Raw genomic sequence first — 13,009 nt, forward strand, 5'->3', positions numbered from 1 at the left:
CATCCAAACCCAATTTGGTCCAGCATGAGAAAGCATTTCTAGCTTGATCTCTTCATTCCTCTTTCATGGTTCAAAAGAGATCCAAGTTTGAATAGCTTCTCTTCCAAGATAACTACTCAATGGCATGAAGATCGAAAGCTTTCAAGTAAAATCAAGAGAAAAGATGGAAGAAGAATAATGAAAATTAGTATTGATCCATCAAATTACAACAGAGCTCCCTAACCCAATGAAAGGGGTTTAGTTGTTCATAGCTCTTGAAAATGAAAATAAAGATGGAGAATACATCATAGAACTAGAAATTGTAGAGAAAGTAAAATACAGAGAGTAATTCTCTTTTTCCAACTTTCAGAACTCTCTTAACAATTCAAAGCTACTCCTATATATACTACTCTTCTCAGCTTCTAGTTTGCTCTTCAAGTCTTGGGCCTTTAGATCTTGAGTTTGAAGCAGTTCTTTTCTTCATTTGGGCTTGGCTTTACTTGCAGAGAGAAAGTGCTAAGTGGGCAGAGATTTTAGCTCAGGGCGTTAGGGGTGTTAACATTTAGTGAAAGTATAAGTTCGAGAACGTTAGTGACACTTAACATTTTCACTAACGTTCCAATGTACCCCTTTGCCTCACATTAGAGCCCACGTTAACTAGGTTAACGTGGCTTCTAACGTGGCCTTGCCAAACTTCGAGAACGTTAGTGACACTCAACATTGTCACTAACGTTCCAGTGTGCCCCTATTTGCTTCACGTTAAAGTCCACGTTAACTAGGTTAACGTGGCTTCTAACGTGGCCTTGCCAAACTTCGAGAACGTTAGTGACACTCAACATTGTCACTAACGTTCCAATGTGCCCCTAGATCTCACGTTAGAGTCCACGTTAACTAGGTTAACGTGGCTTCTAACGTGGCCATTCTTAGCCATCCCAACGTTAGTGACAATGTTGAGTGTCACTAACGTTGGCTCATCATTCATTCCTCATCGTTAGCTTCCACGTTAACTAAGTTAACGTGGAAGTTAACGTGGCTCCTTGGGGGGTTGTGTGGTTGCTTTCAACGTTAGTGACAATGTTGAGTGTCACTAACGTTGTCGACAACTCTCACTTCTCACGTTAGCTCCCACGTTAACCAAGTTAACGTGGGAGTTAACGTGGTGTGTTGCATCCTTAGGCCAACGTTAGTGACAATGTTGAATGTCACTAACGTTGGCTTCTCTTCCCCCTTTAACGTTAGAGGCCACGTTAACTAGGTTAACGTGGGCTCTAACGTGGCCACTCATGAGTGTTTACCAACGTTAGTGACAATGTTAAGTGTCACTAACATTGGCTCAACTTCCCTTCTCCACGTTAGAGTGCACGTTAACTTAGTTAACGTGACTCTTAACGTGGGCAATGATGGCTTTGAGAGTGTTATTGGCAATCACTTTTCTCATTAACCTTGCAAGTTACCTCCCTTTTCTTGCTTCCTTTGGTCCTGAAATCAAGCAACAGAGTGCATCAAAGTTCTAGTCCAAGTCATGGGTAATGCAGCATACAATTTGTCACTAAATTCATGCAAAATCCTCATGAAATAATGTAAAATGCACAATGTATGCTTGAATCAAGGTGTAGGTGAATATCTACCCTAAAAACAGTAAAGAAAAGGTCAGTGAAACTGGCCAAGATGCCCTGGCATCACCTGTTGAATATATATCTTTGAAGACATGAAAAACCAGTTGCTCATTATGCACTATATGCACTAATTCACCCACTTCTACATCAATCAGAGCTCTTCCAGTGGCTAGGAATAGTCTTCCTAGAATTATAGAGGCATTCTCATCCTCCCCTGTGTCAAGAATCATAAAATCTGCTGGGAGGAAGAAGTTACCCACTTTGACCAAGATATTCTCCACTAATCCGTATGTAGGCTTCATAGATTTGTCTGCTATATAATGCTATCTTTGTGGGTTGTGCCTCTTGGATTTACAGCTTCTTCATCACAGACAAGGGCATTAAATTGATGTTTGCTCCCAGATCACATAAAGCTTTCTCAAAGGTTGTGCTCCCAATGGCGCATGAAATTTGAAAGCTCCCTGGATCTGGCATCTTCTTTGGTAAGTTATTCTGAATGATGGCACTGCATTCTTTAGTCAAGACCACTGTCTCATTTCCCTTTAAAGGCTTCTTCTTTGACAACAGCTCCTTCATGAACTTGACATAGAGAGGCATTTGTTCCAAAACCTCAGCAAAAGGAATATTGATTTGCAACTTTCTGAAGACTTCCAAGAACTTTAAAAACTACTTGTCCTTGATCTCCTTTTGAAGTCTCTGAGGATATGGCATTTTAGGCTTGTACTCAGGAGCCTTTAGCAAAGTAGGATAAGTATCAAGAGAGTTTGGGAATGGGTTGTCCACACGCTTTGGAGGGGCGCACTCTACTTCTTCCTTCTTCTCCTCTGGAGCTTCTTTTTCCACTAACTCTCCATTGACCTTGGTCTCAGAGCCAGCTACTTTACCATTTCTTAATTGAATAACCTTGCAATCATCTTTTTTCAACTGGCTCCTTATTAACTTGTGCTTTAATACTGGTCACTTGTCCACTTATCAAGGTGATAGCCTTGCATTCCTCTCTTGGATTTGGAATTATGTTACCAGGAAGGCTATTAGTGGTCCTCTGATCAATTTCATTAACTCTTGTGGCTATTTGACCCATCTGAATCTCCAAATTGTTGATTGATGCTCTGGTTTCCTGCACAAAACTCTTCATCATTTCCCAATTAGAATCTTCTTGGGATTTAGAATTTGCCTGTGGAGGTGGTTGTTGTTGATGAGATTGAAATTGGCGGTTATTATGGTTGTTCTGTTGGAAGCTGCCCTGAGAATTATTGTTGAAATTCTGAGGTTTCTGAGGTTAATCCCTCCACCCAAAATTTGGGTGATTTCTCCACCCCTGATTGTAGGTATGAGAATAGGGATCATTATTGGGATATCTAGGAGCACTCCCCATGTAATTGACCTGTTCAGAAGAAGATTGAGCATAATCATAATTAGCATTTTGCACAAAATTACCTGCCATGTCATAAGAAACCTCTTGAGGTGGATTTTGGGTGTTGATAGCTGAGACTTACATGCCACCCATCTACTGAGTAAGTAGATTTATTTACTGAGACATAAGCTTGTTCTGAGCAAGAAGAGCATTAACAGCTTCCACTTCCAACATGCCTCTCTTCTGAGAGGTCTCAGAATTCACAGGATTTCTATTAGATGAGTATAAATATTGATTGCTAGCCACTAATTCAATAAGCTCAATAGTCTCCTCTGGTGTCTTCTTCTTATGCAATGAACCACCTGCTAAAGTATCTAAGCTCATTTTGGATATCTCACCCAAGTCTTCATAAAAGATATCTAGTTGGGTCCATTTGGAGAACATGTGCGGAGGGCATTGCCTAGTTAGTAGCTTGTATCTCTCCCAAGCTTCATAAAGAGTTTCACCATCCTTCTGCCTGAAAGTCTGAACCTCCAACCTAAGCTTAGTCAGCTTCTTCGGTGGGAAAAATTTAGTAAGAAACTCAGTAACAACCTTGTCCCAAGTATCCAAACTCTCCTTGGGTTGGGAATCTAGCCATAGCTTTGCTTTATCCCTCAGAGCAAACGAGAAGAGCATGAGTTTGTACACCTCAGGGTTCACCCCATTTGTCTTCACAGTATCACAAATCTGCAGAAAATTAGATATAAATTGATTTGGATCTTCATGAGGAAGTCCATGATACTGACAGTTTTGTTGCACCAGAGTGACTAGTTGTGGCTTCAACTTAAAGTTGTTCGCAACTATAGGAGGCACCACAATGCTTTTTCCATAAAGATCTGCAGTAGGAGCAGAATAAGAGCCAAGCACTCTCCTTTGTTGCTCATCCCCATTCGGATTTGCCACATTGGCATTAGCAGCATTGTTAGGATCCATAGTGGATTTTGCAGCCTTGTAAAGTCTTGTTTGTTGTAAACGTCGTCTACAAGTTCTTTCAAGTTCAGGGTCAAAGTCTAACAGAGGTTCCTTGTCCCTGTTCCTGCTCATAAACAGATAGAAGACAAGAAAAGATGGGACTTCTCTACGTCAGAGTGCAGAGAACTCCCAGTGAGGTAACTTGTGTAAAGAAATAAAATAAAAATACTAGATAAATAAATACAAAAAATTCGAAAATAATAACTGAAATTAAATAAAAAAATTTCAAAAATTAACAGGGAAAATAAACAGAAAAATTAAAATAAAATCAACTGGATAACACCAAACTTAATTTCAGAAATTAAGGAAAAAATATTAATACTATTTTTTTTTGAAATTAATAACGCAATAAATAAATAAAATTAAAAAATTAAAACTAAAATGCCTAATCTAAGCAATCAAACAACTGATAGTTGTTAATCACAGTCAATCCCCGGCAACGGCACCAAAAACTTGGTGCGGAATTTTCTAAACACAAACTAACCAGCAAGTGCACCGGGTCATACCAAGTAATACCTCAGATGAGTGAGGGTCGATCCCACGAGGATTGAAGGACAAAGCAACAATGGTTGAGTGATTGGCTTAGTTAGACAAGCAGAAAATAGTGTTTGAGTGTTCAAAAGCATTAAACAGTAATTCAGAGTTCAAGGATAGGCAAGTAAATAAGTTGGGAATAAAATATGGAGAAAGCAGTTAAGGCTTCAGAGTTATCTATTTTCCGGATTGATTTTTTCTTATTAATTTATTTTAATCATGCAAGATTTAATTCATGGCAAACTATATGTGACTAGGCCCTAATTCCTTAGACATTTCTAGTCTCCTCAAATTCTCATCAATTGCCAATTCCTTGGTCAATTAATTCCAATTAGAGGGTGAAGTTTAATTCTAGTTATTATGCCACAAAAACTCTAATTACCCAAATATAAAAGGATTATATGTCATGTATCCCGTTAAGTCCAGATAATTAGAATTTAGGAGAAATTATTTTCAAGCTGTTGTTCAAGTAAAGAGCTTTTCCAAGTTATACAAGAACTCAATTAGAAAGAGGGTCATACTTCCGTTCCACCCAAATTCATAAGATAAAGAACAAAAACAATTCTTGATTTATAAATTAGAACAAGAATTAAAATAAAGAAAACAATAGAATCAATCCATACAAATAGATAGAGCTCCTAACTTTAATAATGGAGGATTAGTTACTCATGGTTCAGAGTGGAAAACTAGGATTGTAAATTGGGCTGAGGTGGAATGAAAAGTTAACTCATGTTGGAATCCCCTGAAGGGAAGTTCCTTTTATATCTAATCCTAACAAATTTAAAATCTAATTTTTAAAACTAAAATAATATCTTTTCCTAAAAAAATTAAGATTTAAATTTAAATCAGAATTAATTAAATAATCAGCAAGTCTTCATGATGGATGGGGACCACTTGTTTCGTTCATTCTGTAGCTTCTAATCTGTGTTTTCTGGGCTGAAAACTGGGTCAAAAACAGCCCAGAAATTGCCCCCAATATTTTTTGCGTTTTCTACACGTGGCGCATGTCACGCGTACGCGTCAAATACGCGCACGCATCGCTGTGCATTTTCGCTTTTCACACGTACGCATCAGGTACAAGCACGCGTCACCATGGAATGTTCCAAATCACGTGCATGTTTCAGGTACGCGCACACGTCGCTCCTCGCTGTCATCTCCTTTAATTCTTGTGCTGCAGAAACTCCATCAGATCCAGCCGAATGCTACCTAAAATAAACAGAATTACACAAGACTCAAAGTAGCATCCATAGTGGCTAAAAGATGATTAATTCTTGATTAAACTTAACAAATTAAATGCAAATTCACTAGGAAAAGATAGGAAAGATGCTCACGCATCACCAACCACAAGACACACCTAATTACTCACAAAATTCACTTCACATCCCTCAACACAACTTCACCACAATACCCACAAACCCACAAAATCCACCCCAATCTGCTTCTCTCTTGCTACAAGCAGAACAATGCCTGCAAAGTGCCATAGACTCTAGGGAGAGAACTAGAAAACTCTTGGAAAGACAAGAACAATCTTGGAAAGAGCAAGAAGCCCTCTTCAAAAAGATGGATGAGCACTTAGAGCAAATGAGGAAAAACTTAGAACTGCTGAGCAAGGAAGATGAAGACTAATTGGTGGATGTAAAGGAGGAAGTGGAGAAGCATGATGAAGAGGTCCCTATGTCAAGCAAACTTTCAATAAAGAATGAGTTGGTGGAGATATTTGAACCTGAGACTGCATATCCATAGAAGCCACTTGAGACGATAAAGGAACATGAAATCTCACAACCTCCATAATTTTTCCTGAACTAAAAACTCTCAACACTTGAATCTATGATTGAAAGATTTGAAGAGGAGATGAAAAAATCTTGAGAAGAACAACAAACCTCCTCCATGAAAGTGCTATTAAATCAAATCTTGAGTGCAAAAGAGTAAGTGGAAGGACAAGAAAGTGAGGAAGACAATCAAGGAAGTCCATACTCAAGTGAGGCAGGAATTTGCATAGAAGAAGGGCTCATTAAACCACCAATTCAAGAAGCTCTTGATAAAGAGAACACTCCATCAATCACACAACCACCAAGTCTTAAAATCAAGGAAGTGAAGGCAACCAACAACAACACCGAAGAGAGGATTGTGACCAAGCTACCATTGAACATATCAAGGAAGAAGGAGAGGTCAACCATAAGCAATCCAACCCCTGGACCACCAGCAAGAAAGCTTAATCAAGCCATTTACAAAAGAAAGCTTGCTGGGAAGAGGCCAAGAAAGGGGGCGCTGACTGACTCCTCTTTACCATTGAGGTCATTCCTCTTAACAAACTGGAAGAAGAGGAAGAAAGTCATCAGCTACAGGTCAGTAGTCTCCCTTTCTTAGTTATTTCAATAAAGGAGTTAAGTAGATTTTTCTGTATTGCAAAGAGCTAAGTTTGGTGTTGCATACCAAAATAATTAAAGGGTAAATGTTGGATGCTAAGTTTGGTGTTCCACCAAAAATCTCATTAAGAACACATTGCACCCTCAGCATGACTAGTATCGGCTCCAAACAATCAGAGAGACTACTTAATAATTGTTATGTTTCTAGTTTTTAGTTTGTCTTCTAGTTTATAGTTGTTTTCTAGTTCAAAGTTTATTTTCTAAATAAAAGTACTTGATGTTTCATGCATGTATTTATTCTGCTGCATATAGAAGTAGGCAAGGAACTAAGTTTGGTGTTCCTACACCAACTTAGGATCAGAGAATCACAAGCATACATGCATGCTAAATGTTTCTCAAGTGCTTAGGGGAACAAGCAACTTTCAATATCTCTTGTAGGAAGTCATTCAATCTCTTGGAGGGAAGGATACATCATCATGTGGATGGACAAAGGAAGGACATAGAATCCAACAATGATGATGACACAAAGGAAACAAATGGACTCCAAGAGGTTGTATTGTTCTCTGACTGACTTTAGCTTAAACATGCTAATTGAAAGTGTAAATGTCCCCTGTTGATTAGTGTCTTCTTAGATTTATTTACTGTCTATTAGTTTATTTGTTTCCATGCTGTTGTGGCTTGTTAGTCTAAATGCTTGATTTATTTTCATCTTACTTGAATTATATGCTTTGTTCCTCATGCTTGATTAAAAGAAAAATAACTGTGAAATAGAGAAAGAGTAAAAGTCTGGTATGATAAGAGACAGAATGAGCTTATGTGGTGGTATGTGCTGGTTCATTAGTTGATTTATAAATAAGGCTGAATGTTGGTATAACTTTGTGATATGAACTTGAGTTGCATTCCATGAGACTTGACAAATAAAAAGGGTCTAAAATAAAAGAAAGAAAATGGAAGAGAAATAAACAAAAAGAAAAAAACAAGGCTGGGCACCAATGGCTTGAGATTTGGATATATGCCTGTGATGTTCTTGTACAAAGATAAGCTTGGATAACTAGGTTCTAAGGGGTGCTTCATCACCCGGAAACTTGGGTTAACTAACCCAGGATTGCCAACCGAAAATCTACCATCAAGAGCTATTTTGAGACAATGCATTTAGTAACCCAAAGAGGTGCTGGGCATCAATATCCAAAGAACAAAACAAGCTAAATGCCTGTGATGTGTGTGTGCTAAGGAGAGGCTTGAGCAAGTAAGCCCATAGGGGTGTTTCAACACCTAGCATCTTGAACCAACTGGGGCGAGAATGCTGGCTGAAAGCTTACTCTAAAAAGCTGCCTTACCACATAGCATTAAGCCTCAGCAAACAATAAATCCCAGCCAAGAAAGAGAACAAGAAAAACTAAGGACCAAGCAATAACAAGTCTCATTTTTTGTGTAATTCAAGAGAGGCTCGAAAGGATTGTCTATACTTCAGCCACAAATAAAAATCACTAAGACATCATACATGAAAATCCCATTAACCAGAATTGAGAACTCTCTAAATAAAGGCTTATACCTCTCTCTGTTTCCATCCATTTTCCTTATATTTTAATGCTTACTTGGGGACAATCAAGATTTAAGTTTGGTGTTATGATGACAAGTCATCTTAGACTAGTTTCACAAGCCTTTTTTCTTAGTTTTTACTTGGTTTTCATACATTCTTAGGCAATAAGTAAGTGTTTGAATGAGAAATTCATGGTTGTCTTGATTCAATCAAACATTGCTAATTTTATGCATTTTCATCAGATTTATGCAAGAATTGATTGATATTATGAATGATGCAAAATCTTGTGATTATGCCAAGGCTTTGATGAGTTTGTTTGGTTGATGAAAGGTAGAAAGAAGTAGAAAAAGAGCAAGAAAGAAGAGAAGGAGAGGCCAACGTTGGAGCCAACGTTGGCCCATTAACGTTGAAGGCAACGTCCTGGAAGAAGAAAGCATGGGTGCTAACGTTGGAGGGAATGTTGGTGAACCAACATTACCTCGAACGTCCTTGAAAAAGTTCAATTTTGGAGCTAAAGGATTTTTAGGCGACACATATGCGTCCATGACGCGTACGCGTGAAAGAATGAAATTTTTATATCCACGCGTACGCGTGGGTCACGCGTACGCATCACTAGACGATCGTTGGAGTCCAACGTTACCTCAAACATGGCTCTCCAACGTCCACGATGAGGAGCCCAGAATTTGGGGTTAGGAAACTGAAATCGACGCGTACACGTCTATGACGCATACGCGTGAATTGGAAAAAAAGCCAATGCACGCGTAAGCATGGCGTACGCGTACGCGTCGAAAGGCAAAAACACAGCTTTTATTATGGGGCTTGTGTGGTGCTTCCTGGCGCCAAACTTGGTGAGTCAAAGTTTGGCTTCAACTCTTTATTCTGTTGTGGCTTCGTTTCTTCACGCAAACTCTATCAAATTCGTTCAAAATGCTACATGCAATAAACAGAATTGCACACAACTCAAAGTAGCATTCATAGTGGCTAAAATATACTTAAATCTTGATTAAACTTAACAATTCAAATGTAAATTCACTAGGAAAAGATAGAAGAGACGCTTACGCATCAGGTACCCCATAACTATTTGTGATCCCTATAGAACTAGTCCCTACTTACTACCTATTCTGTGGGTTACCTAAAATAGGGAGGTTGATCTCGGACGAGGTCTTCTGATCTGGTTAAGGCTACCGTGTCCGACTTGTTGGAGCGGGAGGAGCTGCTTGGTCCTTGGTCACCGGTGGGTGGTGGTACCTGCAAGAGACTCTGATGTTTAAGTTAGTACGGGCTTTAGGCATGTTTTTTGTAGAATTGGGGTATGAGTTATACCTGGGTTCTCCAGTGTATTTATAGTAGTGCTAGGTGACCTTCCTTGAGATAAATTTGTTATCTTATCTTATCTTTTGTGCATGAGATCATATCTTTGGCCAGCCGCCTTCTAGTGGGCGGTGGTTCTTTTACTTTGGGCCTCCTTGGGCCTCTTTGGTGATCTTCCAAACTCTTTGTGAAGAGGTCGTTCAATGGGCCAACCTTTAAAGAGGTCGGTCCCCTTTGTCTTTGTCCAACCCAGACCTTGTAGCTCGGTCCGAGGTATGAATAGTGCCCCTGCTTGAGCTTCGATGTTTCCATGAGGTTGTGCTTATGTGCTTCAACCTCTTTGGGGAAGTCATGTTCAAGCATCTTCTCGGTCGCGCCTGGTTTGCTCCTTCTCGTGCGAATTTTGCGTCGTTAATGTTTTCAAAACGTGAAGCGTTTTTTCTTTTAAATGCTGCGTCATTCTCGAGTGAGTTAGTTTCTTGGAAGCATGTGAGCATTTTAAAAGCCTTTTAATTGGGCTTTCATTTCCCTTTGCCGTTTCGTTTCCCTCTCTATATCTTGTTTGAAATCAAACGGGTTTCACATTCTTTATTTTTCTTGTTTCCACCTGTTTTCTCTTGCTTTCTGAGAGAAAGACCCTTTCTTTCATTTTTAATTTTCCCTAATCTTTTCCTTTCCCTGAGGCTTTTGAGGCGCTTGCTGGCGTGGTCCATTCATGCTTTTTGCTCATGTGTCCGTTGCTACTACTTTTCCTCATTACAGGTTGGTACTCTGTTTCGTGCATTTCGCATTCTTTTTCCCAGTTGCTTGGTGTTTTGTTTCTACTGCATGCTTCTATTTTTCATTTTAAAGTTTCGATCTTTTCTTTCTTTTTGTTTTGTTTTGAAAAAGGTCAAAGCTTTTTGATTTTGTCTTTTTGCGCTTTTCTTGTTTGCTGAAAGGGCTAGGGTTTTGATTTTCTTTGATTCCTTGTGTTTTTTCCTTTCTGTTTCTGCGTTGCCTTCGACGGGTGCCTCTAGGTTTTAGTGGTGATTTTGCTTTTGTGAACCTTGGGGTGCCCTTTTCTTGTTACGTTGCTTGTTTGCTGGCTGTTTTTTCATCTCCTTATTTCTGGCCGAGTTGCTTGGTAGTGACACCCCTTTTATTTTCTTACTGTAGGTGTAGTTTCTATGTCTTCTCATAGAAATATTATTGAGATGTCTACAAATGTCCCTCTTGGTATGCCTGACTGGTTAGATTCTGTGGTATTAGGATGTGTTTCTATAGCAGATCGGGAGTACTGTGAGAAGTTTAGGAGGTATCATAGGGTTTGTGAGAATAGGGAAGATGAGAAGAACTACGAGTTGGTGTCGCCCGACCTTGAGGAGAGGGTCAGTTTTCCTCTTTTAAGTCGGGCAGAGCGTCCCTTCTTTTATGCTTATGACTGCTTTTTTACCAAATTAGGTATTTCCCTTCCTTTTACGGCATTTGAAACCGCTCTTCTTTGGAATTGCAACCTTGCCCCTTCCCAGCTTCATCCTAACTCCTGGGCCTTTATGAAGGTTTTTCAGCTACTGTGCCAGGAGTTGGGTGTCCGACCTTCCCATAGTCTTTTTCTTTATCTGTTCGTGTTGACCAAGTCGGGGGCAGCCAAGAAGAAGGCTTCTTGGATCTCCTTCCGTGCTACCCAGGGGAGAAAGGTGTTTTCTATTTTTGATGACTCCTTTCATAATTTTAAGAATTTCTACTTTAGAATTCGGGTGGTGGATAATGTTCATCCCTTTTTTCTTGATGAAAATAAGGACTCCACCTTTCCTCTTTGCTGGCAAGAGGAGCTTGTAGTTCAGCAACATTTATGGGAGAGTTTAGATGAGGTAGAGAGGGCTTTTGTGGGTGTTTTAGAGGAGCACTGGGGGGAGCCTCCTCATTTGGATACCAAGAAGTTTTTAGGGGATCCTGCTCTTCTCCGTTCCAAGCTAGGTAGTACCTGACTTCCTATAAAAAATTATTCCTTATTGTTGTTTGTTTGTCATCTATCCATTATATGACTGTTTTTGTGCTCCCTTTTTTCAGAGATGGTTGCCAGCTCCAATTTGATGAAGGTTCTCCGTAGACCAAGAAAATGTGGCAGCTCAAAACATCCAAAGGAAGACGTTGGGGGAGGGCTCTTCCCAGATCCCGTCAAAAATACCGGACTCTGGCCCTCAGGGTCCGAGAAAGATCATCCCAACCCCTCAAGTTCGGGCGGCCTCTACTGATCCGCCTCTGGTGACTTCTGGTGCTGCTTCTTCCCCCTCTTCCTCTGGACCCTCACCCAAGAGGCAGAGGACTGCTGATGTTTACAATCTTGATGACAAGGATTTTGATGGTATGGCCTTTGCTACGGAGCGCATTGCCCCGTATGGGTTTGTTCCCATTGATGATGTGTCCATTCTCCACCATCTTGATTTTATTTCCAGCAACAGTATTTGGATGGCCAACCTTAGTGCTGCTCTATCAAGGGAGTTCAAGAAGGCTCCTATCAATGCTACCAGCGCCTTCCTTGAGAGGGCTAAGGCTGGCTATGATAGGGTAGAGGGGTTGAGGCTTGAGTTAGAGTCAAAGAATGTTAGGCTGGAGCTTGCTGCGGAGAAGGAGAAGGCCTGGGCGAGGCGGCTGCCAACTTGGCTGAAGATATGGCGAAGAAGGCTAGGGAGAGCTACACCTGGACTTATGGTGAGCTTTTGGAGGTTAAGGAGAAACTTCAGTCTTATTATGATGATTACGCTGAGCTTCAAGGTCACATAGTGAATGGCATGACCGCTCTGTATGAGAATTTGAAAGCCCAGGCCTGAGTTCTTGCTCCAGATACCGACCTTACCTTGTTTAGTATAGATAACGTTGTCGTAGATGGTAAGATCGTTCCTGCCCCTGATGACGATGAAACTCCGGCCCCTGATCCTTTTGTCAAGGCCCCGGTAGCTCCTTCTATTGAGACATCCCGTCCTAGGGACGAACCTGATGTGGAGATCTTGAACGGTCCTGATGGTGTGGTCGGAGCCGTCCCGATTTCAGTCATTCCACCTATTCCTCAGGACGCGGCGACAGGAGCGAAGTTGGATCCCTTATGATTCTTTTCTTTTATTCTTCTTCTGATTATGTATTGGTATGGTCCGACTTGTGGACCTTTCAACTCTTGGGTTTGTAATTTTCTTTTGGATAACTCTCTGACGCTTATAGTTGCTCCTTAGCAACTTTTTAGTTTTTAATCAAAACACCTTTACTCTTAGGTTGCTGTTAGGTAACCTTCGAGCTTTAATGTTTTAATTTTTGAGAC

General features: G+C 40.2%; 1 non-coding gene across 1 annotated transcript; it reads left to right on the forward strand.

Moving 5' to 3' along the window:
* Positions 1–3,388: 3,388 nt before the first annotated feature.
* On the forward strand, positions 3,389–3,494 carry LOC148547913 (small nucleolar RNA R71). The gene has a single exon (XR_015898973.1). It is a non-coding gene; the product is annotated as a small nucleolar RNA R71 (small nucleolar RNA).
* Positions 3,495–13,009: the final 9,515 nt, after the last annotated feature.

This window comes from Arachis ipaensis, chromosome B8, assembly GCF_059453495.1.
Source record: "Arachis ipaensis isolate K30076 ecotype BB chromosome B8, ASM5945349v1, whole genome shotgun sequence".
Lineage (NCBI taxonomy): Eukaryota > Viridiplantae > Streptophyta > Magnoliopsida > Fabales > Fabaceae > Arachis > Arachis ipaensis.